We start from the raw sequence: 17,279 nt of genomic DNA, 5'->3' as shown, positions 1-17,279 counted from the left end.
GAAGGTATACCTGTCAACAGAAAGGAGGAGGAAAAGGAAGGGGGAGAGCATTTCCCCTTTCCTTCAAGGATATGTACCACCTCTGTGTGATACATAATTATATCTTCTTGGCTGAAGCTTAGAGATAACCACATCTACTAACTGCAAGGGAAGCTGAGAAATACAGTATGCATTTCGGGTAGCTATATGCTCAGCTACAAATCTGGGGTTCTATCACTGTAAGAATAAAACAGATAATGGGAGACAACCATCTACCAAAAACCAACAGCAAACTTACAGCAAACATCATGGTTAGTGCTGAAAAATTAGAAACATTTCATAAAAATATGAAACAAGACAAAGATGCATTCCTTTCTGTGCTATTAAACATCGTCCTAGAAGTCCTACCCAATGCAATAAGAAAAAATAAAAAAGAGGAATAAGGATTCAAAAATAATACAGAAAAATCTTTGTTATTCGCAGTTGAAATGGTTGTCTATGTAGGAAGTCCAAGAAAAACATCAGAACAGTTCAGCAACTTGCTGGTAAAAACAACATCCAAAAATCAAGAGTGTTGTTAATGATAAAAAATATAATAAGAGCAACAAAAACTATGAGATACCCATGAATAAAGAGACAAAAGATGGACAAGACTTTTAAGGAGAAATTTACAAAACATTGAAGGATATAAAAGACGATTTAGGTAAACACAGACTACACTTTGTTAGTGAATAGAAGGACTCAATATTAGTCTATAATTTAGCCTATAAATTCATTAGTCTATAATGTTAGTCTAGAAATTCATTGTAATAATCAAAATTCCAAAAGGCTGTTTTATGGCTCTTGATAAACTGATCTTAAATTTCACATGAAAGAACAAGTATGCCCAAAATAGCCAAGATTATTTTGAGGGAAAAAAACAAGGAGGAGGGAACTTGACTTACCAGACCAGATAAGAAAAATTTATCATAAAGCCATATTTAAAAAACAATTCGACTTTTGTTTAGGGATAGACAAACAGATTAAAGGGACAAATGGCCCAGAAACAGCTGAAATACATATGGAAACTTGGCATAAAATAGAAATCTCATTATAAATCAGTGGAAAAAGATTAAAAACTCAATAAATGATGCTGGAACAATTAGCTACTAATACAAAAAATAAAATCAATTTGTTTCCTACCTTACACTAGATAAAAAGAAATTCCAGTGTGATGAATTGGGTGATTGGGATTGACATGTATACAGTGATGTGTATAAAATTGATGACTAAAAAAAAAAAAAAAATTCCAAGTGGATTAAGAATCTTTAAGGTAAAAACGTAACCTGTAAAAATTGTTAGAACAAGGAATATCTTTGTGACATCAGAATAGGGAAAGATTTTCTACACAAGACTCAAAAGTACAAAGATAAAGAAAAGCACTTGATAACATTAAAATTTTAAATATCTGCCAGACCATATTAATATAATACGATAATATACCATAGAAAATATCAAAGGATACTTATAAACTGAAGATATTTGCAACTCAACACAACAAAATTAATAGATGACCCAACAAAAGATTAATACACTGAATATATATAAATTCCAACAAACATTTAAAAAAAACAAGTAACACATTTTAAAAAATAGGCAAAGGTTGTGAACAAGAAATTCATCAAAGAGAATCCTGGATAGTCAATAAATATATGAGAAGATGCTCAATCTCACCAGTAACTAGAGGAATGAAAATTAAAATAACAATCAAATAACTGCAGGAGTAGAAAAAAATTAATAGACCTTATATTTTGAAATAGTTTTAGATTTACAGAAAATCTGAGAAAATAGTAGAGTTTCCATATACCTCATGCCCAGGTTCCCTGTATGTTAACATCTTATAAGTGTGGTACATTGTTACAATTAATGCACCAATATTGACACATCATTATTCACTGAAGTCCACAGTTTATCCAGATTTCCTTAGTTTACCTAATGTCCTTTATGTGTTCCAGGATCCCCCATCCAGGATACTACCTTACATGTGGTCCTTATGTCTCCTTAGTTTCTCTTGGCTTGACATTTTCTCAGACTTTCCTTGTTTTTGATGACCTTGACAGTTTTGAGAAATGCTGGACAGGTATATTGTAGGTTACCCCTCTATTGTAATTTGCCTGATGTTATTCTTGTAATCAGAGTGGGGCAATGTATTTTTTAGAGGAAGACCACAGAGCTAAAGTGCCATTTTCATCACATCATATCAAGGGTACATATCAACATGATTTATGATATTGATGTTGACCTTATTCACCTGGCTGAAGAGTAGAAACATTTAGGGACCTTAAAATTCTAAATTTAATTAGGACGAAAGGAAAGGAAATGAGAACTTTCATACACTGCTGATGCTGGTGGAAGTATAAATTGACAAAACAAAAAATAAGCAAATGAACAAACAAACCCCTCACTTTGGGTAGAAATTTAGCAATAGTGGTTGGAAAGTTGGAAATGTCTATACTCTTGACTTAGCAATTCCCCTTCTAGATTTGAGAAACTCTTACTCATGTATATAAGCATGCAATAACATGCTTATTGCAACATTATTTGTAATATTGAAAAACTAGAAAGTGGGAAGAGATGTCATCATTTAAAACGCTGGATCCATTGGTGCTTGAAGCCTGACCAGCTCCCCTGCAGCCCAGAGTTTTTCAATTACATGGCCAAATAAAATTCCACCTTAAGCCTGTTTGAAATGATTTTTCTGTTACTTGCAAGCTTATTGAGTCCTAACTGATACGTCTAGATATTGTTGTCAAGTTCATTTAAATCCATGCCCAGTTTTTTAAAATAGGAAAAAGGCAACAACTATTAAGCAAAGCCTAAACGCCTAGACTCTAGACCCTAGAGGATAATTAAACCACAACAGCTAACATCCCTGGGTTTACAGTCTACAAACTATTCCAGACAAGTCTTGATCAAAGAGCAAAATCAATAAATGAAAGAAACAAAATAAAAATAATACTTGAAACTGAAGAGAATATTTTTATAAAGTGATGTCTTACAAAGTGGCATTCATATAATCAAGGTGAAGTTTTTCTTTTGTTTATTTTAAAATAGGAAATATTTCAAATATGCAGGAAATAGATGCCATGTATCCATCACTCAGATTTAACAAATTCAACTTTTCCCTATATTTCTCCATATTTTTTAGGAAGACAGAAGACATTATACATAACACTGAAGTCTCCTTTCCCATCCTTTTTTCCTTTTTCTCTTCCTATAATAACCACTATTCTGAAGTTGGAGTGTGTCATCCCATGCTTGGTTTTATACTTTTACTACATATATGTATCTCATTGTTCGAATTTGCATTTTCTTATTACTAATGAGTTTGAACATGTTTTCAGATATTTATTGACCATTAAAGGTCTTCTCCTGTTTGTTTCCTTGGGCCTTTTTTTTTTTTTTTCATTTGGGTTGTTTGTCTTTTGTTAGTCTTCCACATAGTCTGTATACAAATTCATTGTTGGTTATATGTGTTGCAAATATCTCCTCCCTATCCATAACTTGTCTTTGCCATGGTTTATGGTGTCTCAAGGACCTTTGAAAAACCTCAGACTTGAAAGCCAAGCCTTGGGTAAGGAGGGTCTCATCCATTATACAGAGACTTGCTCCTAGGTCACAAAACTCTGTCCAACATATGAATGATGAACGGACAACTGCCTCCAAAATAACTAAAGAAAGCTCTTTGTTACAGGACCAGTAATCTGTAGGGTACTCAAAACTGTCCGAGAATCTGAGAATTAGTAAATGGTTGTCAACACATATTCTAATTTATGCCAGTATTCTTACATCAGAGATTTTGGAGTAGCCAGCTAAGCTTTCTTGAGTGAATTAGGCTTTCTTGAGTAGACACAAAAAGAAGGCCCCCAATTCAGATGCATTTATGTAATCTGAGGGAGTCATACCTTAAACCAATACTCAAAATGTGCTCAACATAGGACATTACTTCTTTGGGATGTTTATAGATGTTAGTGGAACAAGAGAGTTTTGCGATCAAGTATGTTTGGGAAATGTTGGGTTAAAACTCTTTTTCCCTTGGACTGGTTTACTTTTGATATCTTACTATGCACTGTGAATCAAGGGCTGGCTAGAATAGACAGGGTTTCCCAAACTCATTTGACCATGGAACATTTTTTCCATGGACTTATTTTCAGCTGTTAAGATTGGTTAAGCAGGATCAAGTTTTCGTTTTAAAGAATAAGGAGATAGTGGTAATAATAATAATAAAAGAACGAAATAATGCCATTTGCAGCAACATGGATGGACCTAGAGATTGTCATACTGAGTGAGATAAGTCAGACAGAGAAAGACAAATATCATATGATATTGCTTATGTGTGGAATCTAAAAAAAAGGGTACAAATGAACTTATCTACAAAACAGAAACAGAGTTACAGATGTAGAAAACAAACTTATGGTTACCAGGGGACAAGGGGGGAGGAGGGATAAATTGGAAGATTGGGATTGACATATACACACTACTATATATAAAAATAGATAACTAGTAAGGACCTACTGTATAGCACAGGGAACTCTACTCAATACTCTGTAATGGCCTATATGGGAAAAGAATCTAAAAAAGAGTGGATATATGTATATGTATAACTGATTCACATTGCTGTACACCTGAAAGTGACACAACATTGTAAATCAACTATACTCCAATAAAAAAAAGTTTTCATTTTAAAGGATAAGGAGATAGTAATAATAATAATAATAATAATAATTAATAATAATAATAATAGCTGTCAGTTCCTTAGTGTTTGCAATATTCCAGGTCCCATGCAAGGCACATTATTATCTCATGTCATTGTCACAACAACCTAGAGATATATATTACTATGATCTGCATTATAAATATGAGAAAAGCGAGGCTCAGGTATGCGGCTGAAGGTCACATAATTAGTAGTTGGACTGGAAACTCATCAAACAGCTGGAGAGCTCTCAGTGCTGGAGGGAAATGGCAGGGAGCACATGTGCCAGGCACAGAGTGAGTCTCGATATTCATATTATCATTAAATCTCATCAATCATCACATCCACTCTGAGGCAGATACTATTACTGCTCCCATTTTACAGATGAGAGAACGGAGGTTTTATTCTCCTATGCTGCTCAGGATTCCTATTCCTCAAGATGGATATTAAGATAAAGAACAATGCTGTAGTATCAGTATCGATACATTGAAGCAACACTATATGTCGCCAGAAATTTTTTAAAAACCTATAACTAGGAATAAATTTTTTAAAAAGCCACTCAAAAGAATACCATATGTTGTTCATATAAAATATACGTATGTATCTCTCTATATATATGTATCTCTGTATATATATACTTACAAATACACACACACACACAAACACACACACACACACACACATATTCAAGAATGAACTGAGGGGGCTTCCCTGGTGGCACAGTGGTTAAGAATCCACCTGCCAATGCAGGGGACACGGGTTCAAGCCCTGGTCCGGGAAGATCCCACATGCCGCGGAGCAACTAAGCCTGTGCGCCACAACTACCGAGCCTGCGCTCTAGAGCCCACGAGCCACAACTACTGAGCCCACACACCGCATCTACTGAAGCCCGTGTGCTCTAGAGCCCGTGCTCCACAACAAGAGAAGCCACCGCAATGAGAAGCCCGCGCACTGCAACGAAGAGTAGCCCCCACTGGTCGCAACTAGAGAAAGTCTGCATGCAGCAATGAAGACCCAACACAGCCAAAAAAAAATAATAAGTAAATAAAAATAAAATTTTAAAAAGAAAAAAGAAAAAAGAATGAACTGGGGACTTCCCTGGTTGTCTAGTGGTTAAGACTCCGAGCTCCTAATGCAAGGGGCCAGGGTTCGATCCCTGGTCAGGGAACTAGATCCTGCATGCTGCAACTGAGAGCCTGCGTGCCGCAACTAAAGAGTCTGCATGCTGCAACTAAAAGACTCCACACGCTGCAACGAAGATCCCGCATGCCGCAACTAAGAGCTGGCACAGCCAAATAAATAAATAAATAAATAAATAAATAAATATTAAACAAAAAAAAAGAATGAACTGGAAGGGAAAATTCCAACCTCATGATAGGGGACGGTGGTTAAATCAGCCTTTAGCTTTATTTTCAATCTTTCTTTCTTTCAATAAAGAAACAAACAAAACAAAGATTGGGGGCTTCCCTGGTGGCGCAGTGGCTGAGAATCTGCCTGCCAATGCAGGGTACACGGGTTCGAGCCCTGGTCTGGGAAGATCCCACATGCCGCGGAGCTACTAGGCCCGTGAGCCACAGCTACTGAGCCTGCGCGTCTGGAGCCTGTGCTCTGCAACAGGAGAGGCCGCGATAGTGAGAGGCCCGTGCACCCCGATGAAGAGTGGCCCCCGCTCGCCGCAACTAGAGAAAGCCCTCGCACAGAAACGAAGACCCAACACAGCCAAAATAAATAAATAAATTAATTAATTAATTTAAAAAAAAAGTGAACGCAATTAAAAATAAAAAGAAAGATTGGTAGCAAATATTACAAAATTAATGGTTATTTCTGAGTTAGCAGTGAGAATATAGGTCTGGTTTTTATTTTGTTACTCTTTGTACTTTTGTGTATTTTTGAAATTTCTCAAAATACAAAAGAATTTCTTAAAAGAATGGGAAGGAACTACACCAAAATAGTAATAGTGATCATCCTTTTATTCTTCCTTCTGCTTTTCTATCATAATTTCCAAAGATTTTGTAATAAGCAAATCTATAATGGGAGGGAAACCACCAAATCATTTTTGTCTTGTTCTAAAGTTTTGTTTTTAGCAGACATAATACTAGTATCTGGAGGTAATGTCAGTACAGAATCAACACTGAGCTATCATCTTATGCATTTTTATATACATTCTTCTTAATATAATCCCCAGTACTGAGTAGCTACAATTAAATAGGTGATGGAAAAGCCCATACTGTCCTAATATATCCCCCACCCTGATCAGTGGGTTAAAGCCCTCTCATGAGCTTGGGAGTCATGAGGACATGAGTCATGGACAAGATATCAATGTCTATTGTGTCTTTAATTTCTAAGGAATATAATGTATATTTGCCTGCACAAGTGGTATTCTGATATCCTGAACTGAGGTTACTGCCCAGAGACAATGGACACGTTCAAAATAAATAGAAGTAAGGTATTTATTGGAATTAGATAGGGTTCCTCTTACAAACTATTTTGTCATTCATTGCATTGATATTAACAGTTGGGTAACAGCAGCTGTGAGTGGGTAAAATGACTCTAAATCACAGTCACGTGGGACAAGTTAGAAAAATTGTGCATAGCATGGAAACCTTTTTACTTTTGTAACTCTCTGAACAAGCAAAGCTTGGGTTTCCAAGTCTAGTGACAGATTTATTTTAATGTAATTGAATAATTGGAGTTTTCCACTGTCAGAAACTTTTATCCACTTCATTACTTAGAGGATTAAAAGAAAATCTGATCTGGTGTTTTATGGAGTTTTCTCTTCCCAGGGACCTAGAGAGGGAACAACAGGGAACACATGACCCTGGATATTATCTGTTTCCGCTGCATCTGACTGAGCACAGTATATACGAGATAATTGCCAAGAGTTTAAAGTTTGCCTCGCCCCTCTATTGTCTCAGAATGATTGCGTTTTAGAGCTGGGGGGAAAGAAACCTTAGAAATCACTGAATCCCTCTCATTTTACAGGTGAAAAAATTACGGCATGATTTTGGAAGGAACCAATGAAATTAAACTTAGGCATTCTCTATGACCCAGCAATTCCACTCTTGAGAGCAAGCAAGGAGAAGCCTACGGAGACACTCAAAGATGTTCATTGCAGTATTGTTTGTAACAGAAATAATATTAATAATTAGAAACAACTAAAATATTCATCAGTAGGAGAGTGGCTAATAAAACATAAAATGGTCATATCATGAAGCACTATGCAGTAGATAAAAGGAATGAGCTGGAGTTAAGTAGACAGATGTCAAAACCAGAATGAATCCGAAAGCTAAGTTGCAGAAAACCTGAAAATTCATTTACATAAAAACTCATTAAAACAAAACAAAACAAAACAAAACTCATGGGACTTCCCTGGTGGTGCAGTGGTTAAGAATTCGCCTGCCAATGCAGGGACATGGGTTTGAGCCCTGGTCTGGGAAGATCCCACATGCTGTGGAGCAGCTAAGCCCGTGAGCCACAACTACTGAGCCCATGAGCCACAACTACTGAGCCCGTGAGCCACAACTACTGAAGCCCCTGCTCCACAACAACAGAAGCCATCGCGATGAGAAGCCCGCACGCAGCAACAAAGACCCAGTGCACCCAAAAATAAATAAATAAATTTATTAAAAAAAAAAAAAAACTCATACAACAAATGCATTTACCAGGGGCCTGACCTAATCTTTAAGGGGTAAATGAGGAAAGCTTTCCTGAGCATGTGACAATATTGCCTGCTCTTTTAGCCAAACATGGACGGAACATGCCTGCCATGGACACAATTCTGAATAAATAAGTTTATGCCAATGGTCTGCGGCAAAGGACATCAGATGTGACTTCTACTATCTAAAGCTCGCTCAACTGGCATAGCTTGGGCAGACTGCCATGAACTTAAGACTAAGCCAGCTGGTAAAAAAATGGAGCCCAGTACAGGTCCTGTCCTCCTCACCAGAGATCTGGAGGTCATAAATAATAAAGCAAATTGAGAATAGAGGATTTACCATGTTTCTTATTTCTCTAAGAATTTGGACAAAATCTCCCTCTCCAACAAAAATACATCCTAGTAGACAGAAATGGAAAAGACCTGTTAGATCACCAAATACCTCCATCCCCAGTGACCACGGGAGTCAGGTGAGTTCCCAGTTGGCAGATGTGATCAGATCTTTGTTCCTTTCCTTAATGAGGCCAAAAGGGACTCCTTGGAGCTAAGGCATCTATTTTAACATTTTGAGAAGTGTGTTTTATTTATTTATTTATTTTAAAAAATTATTTATTTATTTTTTGGCTGCATAGGGTCTTCGTTGCTGCGCGTGGGCTTTCTCTAGTTGCAGTGAGCGGGGGCTACTCTTCATTGCGGTGCGCGGGCTTCTCATTGTGGTGGCTTCTCTTGCTGTGGAGCACGGGCTCTAGGAGCACAGACTTTAGTAGTTGTGGCACACACGCTCAGTAGCTGTGGCACAAGGGCTTAGCTGCTCCGCAGCATGTGGGATCTTCCCGGACCAAGGATCGAACCCGTGTCCCCTGCACTGGCAGGCAGATTCTCAACTGCGCCACCAGGGAAGTCCAAGATATGTGTTTTAAAAGCGCCTCTGCATCCCACTTTAACGTCCTGATTCTTTTCTCCACTGAAAAACAATGTTACCTGGACTTAAGAGAAGGAGTTTAGCAATCTCTTGCCCTACGCATTTACTTTATACGTGAGAAAACTAAGACCCAGAGAGGGGAATCATCTGACTCAAAGTTGCACAGCTATTTATGACAGAGGCATTCTCAATCCTCTTGATCTCCTCTTTCACCTACATTTGGGTGAAACATATATATTTTAACATATACTCTTTTGTTGTTCCCAAATTAAGAAGTGATACAGCTAAATGCAATGTGGGCGTGAGAGATCCTGGAACAGCAAAAAGACATTAGAGGAAAACCAGTAAACTCTGAACAAAGTCTGAAGTTTAATAGTAGAAATTTACCAATATTGGTTTTTTAGTTTTGACAAATGTTCCAAGATTATGTAAGATGTTACAGTAGGGGAAAGGGGGTAAGGAGTATAAAGAATCTCAGCACTATTTTTGCATGTCTTCTGTAAATCTTAAATAATTCCCCAATAATATTATTTTTAAAAAGTAATAAAGGTGAATTAAAATAAGTTCAAACAAAACAGAAGTATTTAAACAAAAACCAAAACAAGGCCTCGTAGAACCCCCTTACATTGTTGGTGGAAATGTAAATTGGTGCAACCACTGTGGAAAACAGTATGGAGGTTCCTCAGAAAACTAAAAATAGAATTACCATATTATCCAGCAATCCCACTCCTGGGCATATATCCAGACAAAACTATAATTCAAAAAGATACATGCATCCCTATGTTCATAGCAGCACTATTCACAATAGCCAAGACATGGAAGCAACCTAAATGTCTGTAAACAGAGGAATGGATAAAGAAGGTGTGGTACATATATACAATGGAATATTACTCAGCCATAAAAAAAGAACAAAATAATACCATTTGCAGCAACATGGATGCAACTAGAGATTATCATACTAAGTGAAGTAAGTCAGAAGGACAAATACCATATGATATTACTTACATGTGGAATCTAAAATATAACACAAATGAACCTACCTGTGAAACAGAAACAGAATCATGGACATAGAGAACAGACTGGTGGTTGCCAAGAGGGGAGGGGTTGGGGAAGGGATGGAGGGAGGTTGGGGTGAGCAGATGTAAGCTTTTATATATAGAATGGACAAACAACAAGGTCCTGCTGTACAGCACAGAGAACTAAATTCAATATCCTATGATAAACCATAATGGAAAAGAATATTAAAAAAAGAATGAATATATATGTATAACTGAATCACTTTGCTGTACAGCAGTAATTAACACAACACTGTAAATCAACTATATTTCAATTAAAAATAAATAAATAAAAATACAGACTTCCCTGGTGGCTCAGTGGTTAAGAATCCCCCTGCCAATTCAGGGAACACAGGTTCCATCCCTGGTCTGGGAAGATCCCACATGCCGTGGAGCAACTAAGCCCGTGCAACACAACTACTGAGCCTGCACTCTACAGCCTGCGAGCCACAACTACTGAAGCCTGCGCGTCTAGAGCCCGTGCTCCACAACAAGAGAAGCCACCACAGTGAGAAGCCCACGCCCCGCAACGAAGAGCAGCCCCCACTCGCCGCAACTAGAGAAAGCCCACACGCAGCAACGAAGACCCAAGGCAGCCAAAAATAAATAAATTAATTAAAAAATTTAAATAAATACATAGAAATATAATATGTGCACAAAAAGAAGCCTTGTAATTCTGTCCCTAAATTCAAACCACTTTTAATAGCTCAGTGTGTCTCTTTCCAGACATTTTCTTTTATGCTTATTCAAACACACACATACAGTTTTTAAATATTCTATCTCACTTAACCCTTCAAACAATTGCACGAAATTACAATCAAATGAGGAAACTGAGGCTCAGAGAGGGCAAGTAACTGTGCTCAGGGTCACAGCCAGTAAATATCTGGGACTAGCTTCAAAGCAGACGCTACCTAACTCCAAATCCATACTATTCCCAGGGTCCACGAGGCTGTGCCCTGCACAAGGGCACTCAGCTCAGGGGTTAAGGGGGGCCCCCACTCTATGCTCTGTAAGTCATGCACACTGGCAAGAGCTGCATCTGCCCGGAGGGCAGGGGCCTCTTTTACTTGTTATTAAGGCTCCATATGGAGTAGCACCAGCCCTCCTTGTTCCCTCTCTCCCATACAAAGAGGACAGCGATGCTGGCCATGGCCATGATTCTTGTAGAAAATAGTGAGTGTAATTTTCGATGTGTTTTGTGTTGCCAGTGGTGAAGGGTGGGAAGAGGGGTGGATTCTGTAAATATCAGGAAGCACAGGGGCGTGGCATTCCATAATATGTACTGGCAAGCCCATATTCTGCCGATGATGGGCACACGTTTTGGGTCCTCTGATGTTAACTAATAGCAAAGGATTCAAAACACAAAATATGTTCAGCTGTCTTTCCCAAAGCAATGTGCTCCACTTGCCAGGAATGGAATTTTCACACATTTAAGGTCAAAGTGAAATTTCTGGGAGGGATCTCAGTGAATCATAAAGCCAGTCACCACGTGCAGGGGCTCTGAATAGGAGGAAATCGGAACAACAATATGTTGAGTTTTTCAACGCTGGCCTGTGGGCAGTTCCTGAGCCCTGTGTGACCTTCCCAACAGAAAAATCACCTTTGGTTACATTAGCACAGCGGCATTCTGAAAAATTCACTGGCAAAACAACGTGTAAGCGTTGCCCCTTAGAAAGGAAGAAACTACACCTCTGTGCCAAGTCCAGCATCAAGTGCTTTCATGTGCTCTCACTTAATCCTCACATCTCTCTGTGACGAATGTACTATTTTTTTTTTTAAGTAAATGGTGCCTCATCACCAGTGGTTAATTTTTTTAAATTTTTATTTATTTTTGGCCGCGTTGGATCTTCGTTGCTGCGCGCGCACGGGTTTTCTCTAGTTGCAGTGAGCGGGGGCTACTCTTTGTTGTGGTGCATGGGTTTCTCATTGCAGTGGCTTCTCTTGTTGCAGAGCACAGGCTCTAGGCACGTGGGCTTTGGTAGTTGTGGCGCACGGGCTTAGTTGCCCCGTGGCATGTGGGATCTTCCCAGACCAGGGATTGAAGCCGTGTCCCCTGCATTGGCAGGCAGATTCTTAACCACCGCACCACCAGGAAGACCCTGAATGTACTATTATCGTCCCCATTTTACAGGCGAGGAAACTGAAACCCAAAGAGGAGAGGTGACTCACCTAAATACCACACAACTACTAAGCAGCTGAAAAAGGATTGCAATTCAGATGCGTTTGACTTGGAAGCAGGTACTTTTTTCTAAATGTTTCAAAGTAACTTTGCAAACAAACTATATATACATTTTTAAATCTCTGAAGCCTAAAAAAATAAACCACTTCTACAGCATATGCTATCCCCACACTGTGGTTTATATTCTGAGACCAGATGGTAAAATAACCAACAGTCCTTTCCAGCACTCACACAAGTTCTGGTCACACTGTTCTACACTCAAGGAAGATCTAAATACATTGGATGTGGTACCCAAGGAACAGATTCCACATTTCAAACTTGGTATTATGTGTTTACCTTGCACCTGACTTTTTCTAAGATTTGCCCCATTCTCTCCTTAGTAAACAACCATGAGATCAACTAACATTACATTTATCTATGAAGCTTTCCTTTCCGAACATTTTATTATGAAAACCTTCAAACACATAGAAAAGTTGAAATAATTATATAGGGAACACATATATCCACCACCTAGATTCTACCATTGACATTTTACTATACTTAACATTTTTTACGGGTTTTAATAGGTGCCAAGAACTTTGCACGTCTCATCTCACTTATGCCATGAAGTTGGTACTATTATTACTCCCATTTAATGGATGAGGAAATTGAAGTTCAAAGAGTTAGTGACAGACAATGAGTTTGTCTACAAAACCACTACTCTGGTAGTAAAGAGGGAAGCCAACCTGAGCTGAATTTAATGGAATCTTATTAGTTCAGTTCATGTTGGAGGTTTTTTTTCTGAATCAGAGAAGGAATTTCCGGGTGTAAAAATCAGCAAAGGAGGCTATGTGTTGAGCAGGAAGAGTTTGTTCTTTTGAATTCTTTATTTTAAAAAGTGTACAGCAGAGATACATACACAAAGATGTTCACTGCAGTGTTATTTAAAATGAGAAAAAATTGAAAACGATCTAAATGGCCCAAATTAAAAAAACAGTTGATGAGGGTATGCTCAAAAGATGGCATATGATGCAAATGTTAAAAATTATCTTTCATTTGCCTCATAGAAATATTTGTCAGTCTAGCATAGGACATATGTGCACGATCCAAATGTAATGTGATAGTCAAGAATGTAAATGCTAAGATTTCATATTATTCTCTTTGGCATAGGAAAATAACAGATTGAATATCAGAATCTGAAAGGCACAGAACTCCAGGAAAAAAGGATCTGTGAAAGGCACTATCATCTAGGACATGTATTGGGTGCATTTAGTTCGGTCTTGAAAACCCTAATATAAGGTACAACAGCAAAAACAACAAAAATCACCAGCATCTTTCATTGTGCACACACTTATCGAGTAATTATTAGATGCAGATCCTGGAGACTCCCTGGTGGAGAGAAAAGGTTCCTATCTTAGTGAGGACGACAGTCTATAAAGGAAGTAATTGTCCTACCTCATCTCTGGATCACATCAAATGACTGGTTTAGGAAAGACTCCTCCATCTGATAATACTTAGAGCAGTGGTTCTCAAACGGTTCTCAAACAGGGGCGATGTTCCCCACCACCACCACCCAGGGCATTTGGAAATGTCTGCAGACACTTTTAATTTTTTTTTTTGGCTGCATTGGGTCTTTGTTGATGCGCGCGGGCTTTCTCTAGTTGCAGCAAGTGGGGGCTACTCTTCATTGCAGTGCACAGGCTTCTCACTGCAGTGGCTTCTCTTGTTGCAGAGCCCGGGCTCTAGGCATGCCGGCTTCAGTAGTTGTGGCTCACTGGCTTAGTTGCTCCGCGGCATGTGGGATCTTCCCAGACCAGGGCTCGACCCCGTGTCCCCTGCATTGGCAGGCGGATTCTTAACCACTGCGCCACCAGGGAAGCCCAATGTCTGCAGACACTTTTGTCACAACTTGGCAGGAAGTGCTACTGGCATCTAGTGGGCAGAGTTCAGGGTTGCCGATTAACAACCTATAATGCACAGAACAGCTGCACACTCCCCTCCCCGAGCAAGGAATTATTTGGATTTAGAGAGACTCTCAGAATTCTTTCTTGGAAGTTACAGAGAAGGAGAAACATGGAAACGGAAGGATGTCCCAGAAGAAGATGGCAGCCTTTGGGGCATGTGTGTGCAGTGGGGGGAACAGGATTTAACTGGGTGATTTCAGAGATTGTTAGGCAAACTCATGGGTAGAGACAGCTCCAAGTTTTTGAGAATCCTACTCCAAAAGTTAATTTGTAAATGCTTCTTTGGCATATCTTGGATCCCCTGCCTGCCTCCCTCCAGAAGGAGACCATATGGTGAAAATGAAAGGCTCTAGAGATAAAATCAGAGGATCTGGGTGAAATCCCAATTTTGCAACAATGAAAATCACTTTTGAGAAATAGGGATGGAAATGCTCCCACCTCCCAGTACTGAGATGAGAACAGGTGTTTGAACATGCCTGGCTCTCTGCAGAGGCTCAAAGGTGACATTGTCATCATTATTGTTTGTATGTCCACAGTGTATCAGTAAGTGAAAAGAGTGGTTATAGAACAGGACATATTGTATGTGTCCAATTTTTGCTCAATATGAATACCTACTGAGAATAGAGTCTAGAAATAATTGTATCAAATGGCTAACACACACTGTCCCTGAGTGAAGAGAAACAAAACAAAAAACAAAATAGAAACCAATCTATTACCTTTGGAATTAGATAGTGAATACATGTTGCTTAAACTCTTAAAATTCTTTTTCAAAAGATATTTTATGATATGAAAAAATACTTAGGATGCAATTTAAGCAAAAAACTAAGATAGAAATTTCATAGAGCTGGGCTGCCCAATAGGATTGCCACTAACCCCATGTGTCTGTTGAGTACTTGAAAGAGGCTAGTCCGGATTGAGAGGTGCTATAGTGTAGCACATTTCTTTTTGGCTGTGCAGCAGGGCATGCAGGAACTTCCCCAACCATGGATCAAACCCATGCCCCCTGCAGTGGAAGCGTGGAGTCCTAATCCCTGGACCACCAAGGAATTCCCCAAAAAATATTTCAAAGACTTAAAAAGAATGTAAAATCTTTCATTAATAATTTTTATATTGATTGTATGGTGAAATGGCAATATTTTCGATTTACTGGGTTAAATACATTTTTAATTTTACCTGTTTATTTGCATTTTTCTTTAATGAGGCTACCAAAACATTTAAAACTACGTATGTGGCTCACATTTGTGATTCACGTATCTTTTGAATAGTGCTGTTTCAAATATAAACAATATAAACTTGACCGAAGAATGAAAAAAATACAGAGAAAAAAATTGAATGGAAAAATACCAAACTCATCACCATGATGGAGTCTACATGATAGGATTATGGGTGAATTTTTTTTTCAGCTTCTTTACACTTTTCTGCGGTTTCCAAGTGTTCTGTGGTGGGCAGATATCTCTGTGATATCTAGAAATGGGCGCAAAGAGTCTAGACTCTCTCCTGTATTCCAGGACAAAAACTGTCCTTTCTTAAAATGATTGCATCATATGGGGACTGTTATTTTGTGGATTGGAAAATGACTTTGTAGCTAGCTGACCTCTCCTTTGGTCCTGGTTATAAAAGGGAAGGTCTGGCACACTGCTCCCCACTCTCCGGGGGGGCAGGGCGATCCTCCTGAGGTCTTCCCCACAAAAAGGGAACAGAGTGTGAAGACGTGAGGAGCAGCTCGGCGGATGCTCAGATCATCCCTGAGCAAGGAAATGAGTCAGCCGGTGAGTCAGCCCCGCTGCCCGGCTTTCGTTCTTCATATTGTTCCACTTCACTGTTCCTCTCTGTCTATCACCCTTTCCCCCTAAGCCACACGTGCGCCTCGAGGTGGCCCAGGCAGAGCGGGCTGAGAAGGGTGCCTGGGTGCTGAGCACCTAAGGCGCATCCTTCACTGTGCTGCCTGTGGTCCCCACTTCATCTCCTCCCCCGTTCACAACACAGGTGCCATCAGCAGTCTCACCTCAGAAATGAGGAAACTGAAGTACAGAGATCCTAGGTCAGGGGCTCACGGAGAGGAAGAGGCCAAGGTGAGATTCAAAGTCAGGCCTGACTCCAAAGCCGGTACACAAACATGGCAGACCCCACTGCTTGGCCCTTCCTGAAGCTCTCACCTAGGTCTACACCTGAGAAGACCAAGAAGTAATTAACTAGCATCTTTCAATTGCCCTACATTTCAGGTGCCCTGAAGTGGCCCAGACACCTGAAATATGGGTGGTCTGCTTGCTCTCTTCCAAAATATGTCTCTGGGAAAGAGTCTAAGAGTCTGATATCATTTACACCAAAGCATGACTTCAGACCTACAATTACTCCTTCAGGGAGCATCTGTAGGTGAAGTCCTACTCCAGCTGTGGGGTGAAAGACAAAAAAAGGGATTTCTGCCATTGGGAGACACGTGGGGAGAGCGATCCGAGGGAGAACGAGAGTGTTCTCAGTTCTGCTCCCTCCTGAGAACAGGAGCCCACCGACCCAAAGAGCTAAGTCCTGCCTTCAGTCTATCAGCAGGGTGGGTGGGGTCAAGGCCGAGTAAGCAGATGCTCACGAGATGTGGCTGCCACAGAATGCCACCCCCTCACAGATTCCACTGGAGGACAGTCATGCCTAGGGATTAAAGATTTCCCCTTCTTTTAAGCCATTTTTACTATTTGTTTTGTAATTTAATGTTTTTATGGGTAATACGTTCACATAATTCAAAAACTTATACACCATTTATATAAATGTATATAAAATGATATACATTTTAAACCATGTGACTGTATTACACACACGTAC

At 39.4% G+C, this 17,279-nt stretch overlaps 1 protein-coding gene and 1 long non-coding RNA gene across 4 annotated transcripts in view; one reads left to right on the top strand and one right to left on the bottom strand.

The window, feature by feature from the left end:
• NFAT5 (nuclear factor of activated T cells 5) overlaps nt 1-17,279 on the bottom strand; it is a 203,285-nt gene that overhangs the window by 130,108 nt on the left and 55,898 nt on the right. The gene's annotated exons all lie outside the window — the stretch shown is intronic.
• LOC132353776 (uncharacterized) overlaps nt 1-17,279 on the top strand; it is a 31,282-nt gene that overhangs the window by 13,612 nt on the left and 391 nt on the right. Inside the window, exon 2 of the long non-coding RNA XR_009499091.1 lies at nt 12,475-12,581. This is a non-coding gene — a long non-coding RNA (uncharacterized LOC132353776). The remainder of the gene's footprint in view (nt 1-12,474; nt 12,582-17,279) is intronic.

Source organism: Balaenoptera ricei, chromosome 19, assembly GCF_028023285.1.
Source record: "Balaenoptera ricei isolate mBalRic1 chromosome 19, mBalRic1.hap2, whole genome shotgun sequence".
Taxonomy (NCBI): Eukaryota; Metazoa; Chordata; class Mammalia; order Artiodactyla; family Balaenopteridae; genus Balaenoptera; species Balaenoptera ricei.
The sequence above is the reverse complement of the archived record's forward strand: the minus strand, read 5'-3'. Positions and strand labels throughout refer to the sequence as shown.